Here is a 12087-nt window from a genome sequence, read left to right as displayed (position 1 = left end):
TTCAAGTGAATAATGGATAATTGAAAAAGCACCTATAGAAATACACGTCTGTGAACATTGTCTCTATAATGTATCGCATGTTCTCCATGACTCAGAGGTCAAATTATCTTCTGGATGTAAAACCTCTCATGCAAGAAGCGGCTGTAAAACAAGTCTTTGCTGTGTATTCTGTCTCAATCCCAGATGCAGACACTGTTATTTCACCCTCCTCATGTTTTGCGCGCCTATTAAAAAATAATTCCTCGCAGGTCGAACAGTTTGTAATCACACACTGTCATCACACTGTGCGAGTCAGTGTGTGATTAAAGAGAAACGTGACTTCTCTGTCTGAGGGGTAATTTTAAAGAGATGGTTTGTTTGTTTGTCTCTGTTGCTATGGAGATAAAAGAAAGTTTATAGCTTGAATAGAGGTACGGCCTTATCGGCTGCATAGTTTGAGACGACATGACCTTCTAATTAGCACTTCCGCCTTTTGGAAGTACATTGAAAACCTGAGGGACGTTTGATTCAACAGCATAAATTATGATAATATTTGTTCTGCTGCTAAGTACTGCGTGCAGTCCTGTAATGATCTCCTGGATGCCAAACCTCTAAATCCCAAAAACTTTGTAAGAACATCCTCATCCGTATAATTTGCAAAGTTTTAGATTATTTAAGAATGACAGCTCTCTATGTCCTATTATGACAGAAAGGACTAAACGCAGGGAAAATAGCCTGACACAATGCCAAATCCCATTCGTTAATGATTCTTCAGATGAATCTGTTTACATCTGTGGATATCTCAGCATGTGAGAGAGGAGAACAATGGAGAGAGTAAATATTTGATCCATCTTTCTTCCCTGCTGTCTAGCTGTCATTACAAACAGAGGGTGAGATGCAAAAGATTGCATGGCTCAAGACTCTAATGACTCATGAACAGCTTTTGTGAGAAATGAAATATGATTTTAATTGAAGTATAAATGTTTACGACAGTATAAGAAACATCAAAGCCATATCTGAAACTCTGTATGTAAATGCAGCTGCTGTCAGAGGCAGCTAATAATGTTTGTCCGAGTTGACGACCGGATTTTCATTGTTGCATTTTTCAAGCAAACAAACACATCTTTTTGAGTAGTTGTCTGTCAGTAAAGAGCGCCTCAGCATCCACTTCTTATTATTCAAGCTCCTTTCTAGGACACAGTCACAGTGAAAGACATTAACTGAAAGCACCAATCAGTGGCAAGAATTTCAGGCCCTGATTCACAAAATGTTTGCACCGAAACTGAGTTAACCACAGGAAGGCACTGGCTGCAAGTCTAAACTATACTGTTTTTGATTTTATGTATATATATATATATATATATATATTTATTTATAAACACCTTTCTCAGCACTCAAGGACACTTTTCATATTTGAGCACCATACTATACTCTGATGTTTTTGATGATTTTCGAACAACATACTACACTATGACATCTTTCATGAGTTTCTATCATTTTTTAGCGACATACTATACGAAAATGTTTTTTATGATTTTGGGGCAACATACAATAATAGACCTTTTTGATGATTTTTAATGATTATTGAGCTATATTTTTGATGATTTTTAAGCAACATACTATACTCTGAGGACAAACAAAAGTCAAAAGTTATAGTTTTGTATGACGCCCAAAAATCATCAAAGATGTCATAGTGTAGTATGTTGCTCGAGAATCATCAGAAAAGTCACAGTATGATATGTCACCCAAAAATCATCAAATACGTCATAGTATAGTTGGTCGCCCAAGATCATCAAAAACGTCATAGTATAAAATGTTATTCATAAAACATGAAAAGTAATCAAAGACATCATAGAATAGTATGACTATAAAATAACAATCAAAAATCCTCAAAAATATCGTAGTATAGTTTGTCACTCAAAAATCTTGAAAAATCATCCAAATTGTCGTAGTATTGTACGTCATTCAAGAGTAATATTAAAAGCCATATTATTGGATTTAGGGTGTTTCTGGCCATTTTTTTTAACTTCCTTTGCTATGGCGTGTTTCGGCATGCTATTTCATGTAGTTTAATGTGGTTTTCAGCATTTTTTGAAAATGTCACTTTTTGACATTTTGCCATACTATAGCCTTGCTTTTCCGGTCAGTTTTTCAACATGCTATATTTTGGTGTTTTTGGCCGTTTTTTTCCAAAATCCTTTGCAATAACTCGTCTCAACGTGCTATTTCATGTAGTTTAATGTGGTTTTCAGCAGTTTTTTGGAAATGTCATTTTTTGACATTTTTGCCATACTATAGCCTTGCTTTTTTGGTCCGTTTTTGAACATGCCATATTATGGTGTTTTTGGCTGTTTTTGCAAAATCCTTTGCTATGGCGTGTCTCGGCATGCTATTTAATGTAGTTTAATGTGGTTTTCAGCAGTTTTTTGGAAATGTCATTTTTTGACATTTTGCCATACTATAGCCTTGCTTTTTCGGTCAGTTTTTCAACATGCTATATTATTTTGTTTTTAGCCCTTTTTACAACTTCCTTTACTATGGCGTGTCTCGGCATGCTATTTAATGTAGTTTAATGTGGTTTTCAACAGTTTTTTGGAAATGTCATTTTTTGACATTTTGCCATACTATAGCCTTGCTTTTTCGGTCAGTTTTTCAACATGCCATATTATGGTGTTTCTGGCCATTTTTGCAATTTCCATTGCTATGGCGTGTCTTGGCATGCTGTTTCATGTAATTTAATAGTTTAATGTGGTTTTCAGCAGTTTTTTGGAAATGTCATTTTTTGACATTTTGCCATACTATAGCCTTGCTTTTTCGGTCAGTTTTTCAACATGCTATATTATGATGTTTCTGGCCATTTTTGCAACTTCCTTTGCTATGGCGTGTCTCGGCATGCTATTTAATGTAGTTTAATGTGGTTTTCAACAGTTTTTTGGAAATATCATTTTTTGACATTTTGCCAAACTATAGCCTTGCTTTTTCAGTCAGTTTTTCAACATGCCATATTTATGGTATTTTTGGCTGTTTTTGCAACTCCCTTTGCTATGGCGTGTCTCTGCATGCTATTTCGTGTAGTTTAATGTGGTTTTCAGCAGTTTTTTGTAAATGTCATTTTTGGACATTTTGCCATACTATAGCCTTGCTTTTTCAGTCAGTTTTTCAACATGCCATATTATTTTGTTTTTAGCCCTTTTTGCAACTTCCTTTGCTATGGCGTGTCTCGGCATGCTATTTCATGTAGTTTAATGTGGTTTTCAGCATTTTTTGGAAATGTCACTTTTTGACATTTTGCCATACTATAGCCTTGCTTTTTTGGTCATTTTTTCAACGTGCTATATTATGGTGTTTTTGGCTGTTTTTGCAAAATCCTTTGCTATGGCATGTCTCGACATGCTATTTAATGTGGTTTAAGGTGGTTTTTAGCAGTTTTTTGGAAATGTCATTTTTTCACATTTTGCCATACTATAGCCTTACTTTTTCGGTCAGTTTTTCAACATGCCATATTATGGTGTTTCTGGCCATTTTGGCAACTTCCTTTGCTATGGCGTGTCTCAGCATGCTATTTCGTGTAGTTTAATGTGGTTTTCAGCAGTTTTTTGGAAATATCATTTTTTCACATTTTGCCATACTATAGCCTTGCTTTTTCGGTCAGTTTTTCAACATGCCATATTATGGTGTTTCTGGCCATTTTGGCAACTTCTTTTGCTATGGTGTATCTCGGCATACTATTTCGTGTGGTTCAAGGTGGTCTTTAGCAGTTTTTTGGAAATGTCATTTTTGGACATTTTGCCATACTATAGCCTTGCTTTTTCGGTCAGTTTTTCAACATGCTATATTATGGTGTTTTTGGCCATTTTGGCAACTTCCTTTGCTATGGCGTGTTTAGGCATGCCGTTTAATGTAGTTTAATGTGGTTTTCAGCAGTTTTTTGGAAATGTAATTTTTTTACATTTTGCCATACTATAGCCTTGCTTTTTTGGTCGGTTTTTCAACATGCTATATCATTTTGTTTTTAGCCCTTTTTGCAACTTCCTTTGCTATGACGTGTCTCGGCATGCTATTTAATGTAGTTTAATGTGGTTTTCAGCAGTTTTTTGGAAATGTCATTTTTTTGACATTTTGCCATACTATAGCCTTGCTTTTTGGGTCAGCTGTTCAACATGCTACATTATGGTGTTTTTGGCTGTTTTTGCAAAATCCTTTGCTATGGCGTGTCTCGGCATGCTATTTAATGTAGTTTAATGTGGTTTTCAGCAGTTTTTTGTAAATGTCATTTTTTGACATTTTGCCATACTATAGCCTTGCTTTTTCGGTCAGTTTTTCAACATGCTATATTATTGTGTTTCTGGCCATTTTTGCAACTTCCCTTTGCTATGGAGTGTTTTGGCATGCTATTTCTTGTGGTTCAATCTGGTTTTCAGCAGTTTTTTGGAAATGTCATTTTTTGACATTTTGCCATACTATAGCCTTGCTTTTTCTGTCCGTTTTTCAACATGCTATATTATGGTGTTTCCGGCTGTTTTTGCAACATTCTATGCCATGGCATGTCTCGGCATGCGACTTTATCTAGTATTCACCTTTTTTTGGGACATGTCACATTTTGACATTATTCGTCATACTATAGTATGGCATTTTCGTTTTTTTCTTTTTTTGCATTGCTTGTTTTGTCTTTACATTACTCAGCAGTATCTCAAAAGGATGAAAAGCAAACACCAAAGGATGGTAGAGAAAGGTTAAAACTGCTTGAGGCAGGCTTTATTCAAAGATAAAAATGTCAAAAGGGTACATGAAAATTAACAGTTACCTCACTCCCTTTTACAGGAGCTAAATCAACCATCTAAAACAGAGTCTAGGGTAGATCAGGCAAAAGCACACAGTGATCTGTTCCCCTTCTATCTGGAGATTTGCTGCGTCTTCACCCTCTGTACCCTTCTTTTCTCCTCATTGACCGGGCTCGGGGTGGCGTGTTCGAGTAGAAACTTCCTCCTGCTGCTTAGGGGGGTGTGTTCGAGTAGAATTGTCCTCCTCCCGCTGGTGAATTTCCCCTCCTCTGCATATGGTTTCCTGTTAACGGTTGCTCAAACGGCTGTTGCTGCTGATTCATGAACATGTGAATCATGCTCATGAGCCAGGGTGCGGCCCCTTACATGTTCATAAGGGGTTCATCTCCCTCATGGGGAATGAGCTGCTTGGGTTAAGATGTGGGTGCAAGTTTCCATACCTGTCTGATCTCTTGGATGTTTTTCACCATACTATAGTATGGCAATTTCAGTGTTTTTTTCGACAAGCTATATTATGGTGTTTTTGGCTGTTTTTGCAAGATTCTATGCTTTGGCTTGTCTCTGCATGCGATTTTATGCAGTTTTCAGCTCATTACAGCTTTTTTTGGGACGTGTCATTTTTTGACATTTTTCACCATACTAAAGTATTGCTTTTGGCTCATGTTTTGACAAGGGATATTATTGTGTTTTGGGCTGTTTTTGTAAAATTCTATGCTATGGTGTGCCTCGAAATGCTATTTTATATTGTTTTATGTTGTTTTCAGCAGTTTTTTGGAAATGTCATTTTTTCACATTTTGCCATACTATAGCCTTGCTCTTTTGGTCGGTTTTTCAACATGCTATATTATGGTGTTTTTGGCTGTTTTTGCAAAATCCTTTGCTATGGCGTGTCTCGGCATGCTATTTCACAGGGTTCAAGGTCGTTTTCAGCAGTTTTTTGGAAATATCATTTTTTCACATTTTGCCATACTAAAGCCTTACTTTTTCGGTCAGTTTTTCAACATGCTATATTATGGTGTTTCTGGCCATTTTGGCAACTTCCTTTGCTATGGCGTGTTTCGGCATGCTGTTTAATGTAGTTTAATGTGGTTTTCAGCAGTTTTTTGTAAATGTCATTTTTTGACATTTTGCCATACTATAGCCTTGCTTTTTTGGTTGGTTTTTCAACATGCTATATTATGGTGTTTCTGGCCATTTTTGCAACTTCCATTTGCTATGGAGTGTTTTGGCATGCTATTTCATGGGGTTCAAGGTCGTTTTCAGCAGTTTTTTGGAAATGTCATTTTTGGACAATTTGCCATACTATAGCCTTGCTTTTTTGGTCAGTTTTTCAACATGCTATATTATGGTGTTTTTGGCTGTTTTTGCAAAATCCATTGCTATGGCGTGTCTTGGCATGCTATTTCGTGTAGTTTAATGTGGTTTTCAGCAGTTTTTTGGAAATGTCATTTTTTGACATTTTGCCATACTATAGCCTTGCTTTTTCGGTCAGTTTTTCAACATGCTATATTATGGTGTTTCTGGCCATTTTGGCAACTTCCTTTGCTATGGCGTCTTTCGGCATGTTATTTAATGTAGTTTAATGTGGTTTTCAGCAGTTTTTTGGAAATGTCATTTTTTGACATTTTGCCATACTATAGCCTTGCTTTTTTGGTCGGTTTTTGAACATGCTATATTATGGTGTTTCCGGCTGTTTTTGCAAAATCCTTTGCCATGGCGTGTCTCGGCATGCTATTTAATGTGGTTTAATGTGGTTTTCAGCAGTTTTTTGGAAATGTCATTTTTTGACATTTTTGCCATACTATAGCCTTGCTTTTTCGGTCAGTTTTTCAACATGCTATATTATGGTGTTTTTAGCCCCTTTTGCAACTTCCTTTGCTATGGCTTGTCTCGGCATGCTGTTTAATGTAGTTTGATGTGGTTTTCAGCAGTTTTTTGGAAATGTCATTTTTTGACATTTTGCCATACTATAGCCTTGCTTTTAGGGTCAGTTTTTCAACATGCTATATTATGGTGTTTTTGGCTGTTTTGCAAAATCCCTCGCTATGGCGTGTCTGGACATGCGATTTCATGTGGTTTAATGTGGTTTTCAGCAGTTTTTTTGAAATATCATTTTTTCACATTTTGCCATACTATAGCCTTACTTTTTTGGTCAGTTTTTCAACATGCCATAATATGGTGTTTCTGGCCATTTTAGCAACTTCCTTTGCTATGGCGTGTTTCGGCATGCTATTTAATGTAGTTTAATGTGGTTTTCAGCAGTTTTTTGGAAATGTCATTTTTTGACATTTTGCCATACTATAGCCTTGCTTTTTCGGTCAGTTTTTCAACATGCTATATTATGGTGTTTCTGGCCATTTTTGCAACTTCCATTTGCTATGGAGTGTTTTGGCATGCTATTTCATGGGGTTCAAGGTCGTTTTCAGCAGTTTTTTGGAAATGTCATTTTTTGACATTTTGCCATACTATAGCCTTGCTTTTTCGGTCACTTTTTCAACATGCTATATTATGGTGTTTTTGGCTGTTTTTACAAAATCCTTTGCTATGGCGTGTCTCGGCATGCTATTTAATGTAGTTTAATGTGGTTTTCAGCAGTTTTTTGGAAATGTCATTTTTTGACATTTTGCCATACTATAGCCTTGCTTTTTCGGTCAGTTTTTCAACATGCTATATTATGGTGTTTCTGGCCATTTTGGCAACTTCCTTTACTATGGCGTGTCTCGGCATGCTGTTTAATGTAGTTTAATGTGGTTTTCAGCAGTTTTTTGGAAATGTCATTTTTTGACATTTTGCCATACTATAGCCTTGCTTTTTTGGTTGGTTTTTCAACATGCTATATTATGGTGTTTTTGGCTGTTTTTGCAAAATCCTTTGCTATGGCGTGTCTCGGCATGCTATTTAATGTGGTTTAATGTGGTTTTCAGCAGTTTTTTGGAAATGTCATTTTTTGACATTTTGCCATACTATAGCCTTGCTTTTTCGGTCAGTTTTTCAACATGCTATATTATGGTGTTTCTGGCCATTTTGGCAACTTCCTTTACTATGGCGTGTCTCGGCATGCTGTTTAATGTAGTTTAATGTGGTTTTCAGCAGTTTTTTGGAAATGTCATTTTTTGACATTTTGCCATACTATAGCCTTGCTTTTTCGGTCAGTTTTTCAACATGCTATATTATGGTGTTTCTGGCCATTTTTGCAACTTCCATTTGCTATGGAGTGTTTTGGCATGCTATTTCATGGGGTTCAAGGTCGTTTTCAGCAGTTTTTTGGAAATGTCATTTTTGGACAATTTGCCATACTATAGCCTTGCTTTTTTGGTCAGTTTTTCAATATGCTATATTATGGTGTTTTTGGCTGTTTTTGCAAAATCCATTGCTATGGCGTGTCTTGGCATGCTATTTCGTGTAGTTTAATGTGGTTTTCAGCAGTTTTTTGGAAATGTCATTTTTTGACATTTTGCCATACTATAGCCTTGCTTTTTCGGTCAGTTTTTCAACATGCTATATTATGGTGTTTCTGGCCATTTTGGCAACTTCCTTTGCTATGGCGTCTTTCGGCATGTTATTTAATGTAGTTTAATGTGGTTTTCAGCAGTTTTTTGGAAATGTCATTTTTGGACATTTTGCCATACTATAGCCTTGCTTTTTTGGTCAGTTTTTCAACATGCCATATTATGGTGTTTCTGGCTGTTTTTGCAACTCCCTTTGCTATGGCGTGTCTTGGCATGCTATTTCGCGTAGTTTAATGTGGTTTTCAGCAGTTTTTTTGAAATGTCATTTTTGGACATTTTGCCATACTATAGCCTTACTTTTTCGGTCAGTTTTTCAACATGCTATATTATGGTGTTTTTGGCCATTTTGGCAACTTCCTTTACTATGGCGTGTCTCGGCATGCTGTTTAATGTAGTTTAATGTGGTTTTCAGCAGTTTTTTGGAAATGTCATTTTTTGACATTTTGCCATACTATAGCCTTGCTTTTTTGGTTGGTATTTCAACATGCTATATTATGGTGTTTTTGGCTGTTTTTGCAAAATCCTTTGCTATGGCGTGTCTCGGCATGCTATTTCATGGGGTTCAAGGTGGTTTTCAGCAGTTTTTTGGAAATATCATTTTTTCACATTTTGCCATACTATAGCCTTACTTTTTCGGTCAGTTTTTCAACATGCCATAATATGGTGTTTCTGGCCATTTTGGCAACTTCCTTTGCTATGGCGTGTTTCGGCATGCTATTTAATGTAGTTTAATGTGGTTTTCAGCAGTTTTTTGGAAATGTCATTTTTGACATTTTGCCATACTATAGCCTTGCTTTTTGGTCGGTTTTTCAACATGCTATATTATGGTGTTTCTGGCCATTTTTGCAACTTCCTTTGCTATGGCGTGTCTTGGCATGCTATTTCGTTTAGTTTAATGTAGTTTTCAGCAGTTTTTTGGAAATGTCATTTTTGGACATTTTTGCCATACTATAGCCTTGCTTTTTCGGTCAGTTTTTCAACATGCTATATTATGGTGTTTCTGGCCATTTTTGCAACTACCTTTTGCCATGGCTCGTTTCGGTATGCAGTTTTATGTGGTTTAATGTGGTTTTCAGCAGTTTTTTGGAAATGTCATTTTTTGACATTTTGCCATACTATAGCCTTGCTTTTTTGGTCGGTTTTTCAACATGCTATATTATGGTGTTTCTGGCCATTTTAGCAACTTCCTTTGCTATGGCGTCTTTCGGCATGCTATTTAATGTAGTTTAATGTGGTTTTCAGCAGTTTTTTGGAAATGTCATTTTTTGACATTTTGCCATACTATAGCCTTGCTTTTTTGGTCAGTTTTTCAACATGCTATATTATGGTGTTTTTGGCTGTTTTTGCAACTCCCTTTGCTATGGCGTGTCTTGGCATGCTATTTAATGTAGTTTAATGTGGTTTTCAGCAGTTTTTTGGAAATGTCATTTTTTGACATTTTGCCATACTATAGCCTTGCTTTTTTGGTCGGTTTTTCAACATGCTATATTATGGTGTTTCTGGCCATTTTGGCAACTTCCTTTGCTATGGCGTCTTTCGGCATGCTATTTAATGTAGTTTAATGTGGTTTTCAGCAGTTTTTTGGAAATGTCATTTTTTGACATTTTGCCATACTATAGCCTTGCTTTTTTGGTCAGTTTTTCAACATGCTATATTATGGTGTTTCTGGCCATTTTAGCAACTTCCTTTGCTATGGCGTGTCTCGTTATGCTATTTAATGTAGTTTTATGTGGTTTTCAGCAGTTTTTTTGAAATGTCATTTTTTGACATTTTGCCATACTATAGCCTTGCTTTTTCGGTCAGTTTTTCAACATGCTATATTATGGTGTTTCTGGCCATTTTGGCAACTTCCTTTGCTATGGCGTGTCTCGGCATGCTGTTTAATGTAGTTTAATGTGGTTTTCAGCAGTTTTTTGGAAATGTCATTTTTTGACATTTTGCCATACTATAGCCTTGCTTTTTTGGTTGGTTTTTCAACATGCTATATTATGGTGTTTTTGGCTGTTTTTGCAAAATCCTTTGCTATGGCGTGTCTCGGCATGCTATTTCATGGGGTTCAAGGTGGTTTTCAGCAGTTTTTTGGAAATATCATTTTTTCACATTTTGCCATACTATAGCCTTACTTTTTCGGTCAGTTTTTCAACATGCTATATTATGGTGTTTCTGGCCATTTTGGCAACTTCGATTGCTATGGCGTGTTTCGGCATGCTGTTTAATGTAGTTTAATGTGGTTTTCAGCAGTTTTTTGGAAATGTCATTTTTTGACATTTTGCCATACTATAGCCTTGCTTTTTCGGTCAGTTTTTCAACATGCTATATTATGGTGTTTCTGGCCATTTTTGCAACTTCCATTTGCTATGGAGTGTTTTGGCATGCTATTTCATGGGGTTCAAGGTCGTTTTCAGCAGTTTTTTGGAAATGTCATTTTTGGACAATTTGCCATACTATAGCCTTGCTTTTTTGGTCAGTTTTTCAACATGCTATATTATGGTGTTTTTGGCTGTTTTTGCAAAATCCTTTGCTATGGCGTGTCTCGGCATGCTATTTCGTGTAGTTTAATGTGGTTTTCAGCAGTTTTTTGGAAATGTCATTTTTTGACATTTTGCCATACTATAGCCTTGCTTTTTCGGTCAGTTTTTCAACATGCTATATTATGGTGTTTCTGGCCATTTTGGCAACTTCCTTTGCTATGGCGTCTTTCGGCATGTTATTTAATGTAGTTTAATGTGGTTTTCAGCAGTTTTTTGGAAATGTCATTTTTGGACATTTTGCCATACTATAGCCTTGCTTTTTTGGTCAGTTTTTCAACATGCCATATTATGGTGTTTCTGGCTGTTTTTGCAACTCCCTTTGCTATGGCGTGTCTTGGCATGCTATTTCGCGTAGTTTAATGTGGTTTTCAGCAGTTTTTTTGGAAATGTCATTTTTGGACATTTTGCCATACTATAGCCTTACTTTTTCGGTCAGTTTTTCAACATGCTATATTATGGTGTTTTTGGCCATTTTGGCAACTTCCTTTACTATGGCGTGTCTCGGCATGCTGTTTAATGTAGTTTAATGTGGTTTTCAGCAGTTTTTTGGAAATGTCATTTTTTGACATTTTGCCATACTATAGCCTTGCTTTTTTGGTTGGTATTTCAACATGCTATATTATGGTGTTTTTGGCTGTTTTTGCAAAATCCTTTGCTATGGCGTGTCTCGGCATGCTATTTCATGGGGTTCAAGGTGGTTTTCAGCAGTTTTTTGGAAATATCATTTTTTCACATTTTGCCATACTATAGCCTTACTTTTTCGATCAGTTTTTCAACATGCCATAATATGGTGTTTCTGGCCATTTTGGCAACTTCCTTTGCTATGGCGTGTTTCGGCATGCTATTTAATGTAGTTTAATGTGGTTTTCAGCAGTTTTTTGGAAATGTCATTTTTTGACATTTTGCCATACTATAGCCTTGCTTTTTTGGTCGGTTTTTCAACATGCTATATTATGGTGTTTCTGGCCATTTTTGCAACTTCCTTTGCTATGGCGTGTCTTGGCATGCTATTTCGTTTAGTTTAATGTAGTTTTCAGCAGTTTTTTGGAAATGTCATTTTTGGACATTTTGCCATACTATAGCCTTGCTTTTTCGGTCAGTTTTTCAACATGCTATATTATGGTGTTTCTGGCCATTTTGGCAACTTCCTTTGCTATGGCGTCTTTCGGCATGCTATTTAATGTAGTTTAATGTGGTTTTCAGCAGTTTTTTGGAAATGTCATTTTTTGACATTTTGCCATACTATAGCCTTGCTTTTTTGGTCGGTTTTTCAACATGCTATATTAT

The 12087-nt window shown here is 36.2% G+C and overlaps 1 protein-coding gene across 3 annotated transcripts in view; it reads left to right on the top strand.

Annotated features, from left to right (window-relative positions):
- The window catches only part of LOC148187209 (uncharacterized), a 61674-nt gene that overhangs the window by 18272 nt on the left and 31315 nt on the right, over positions 1-12087 (top strand). The window lies entirely within an intron of this gene.

The sequence above is a fragment of the Plectropomus leopardus genome, chromosome 15, assembly GCF_026936395.1.
Source record: "Plectropomus leopardus strain MGB_pleo_1.0 chromosome 15, ASM2693639v1, whole genome shotgun sequence".
In the NCBI taxonomy this organism is placed as follows: Eukaryota; Metazoa; Chordata; class Actinopteri; order Perciformes; family Serranidae; genus Plectropomus; species Plectropomus leopardus.
This window is presented reverse-complemented; position numbering and strand designations above follow the sequence as displayed.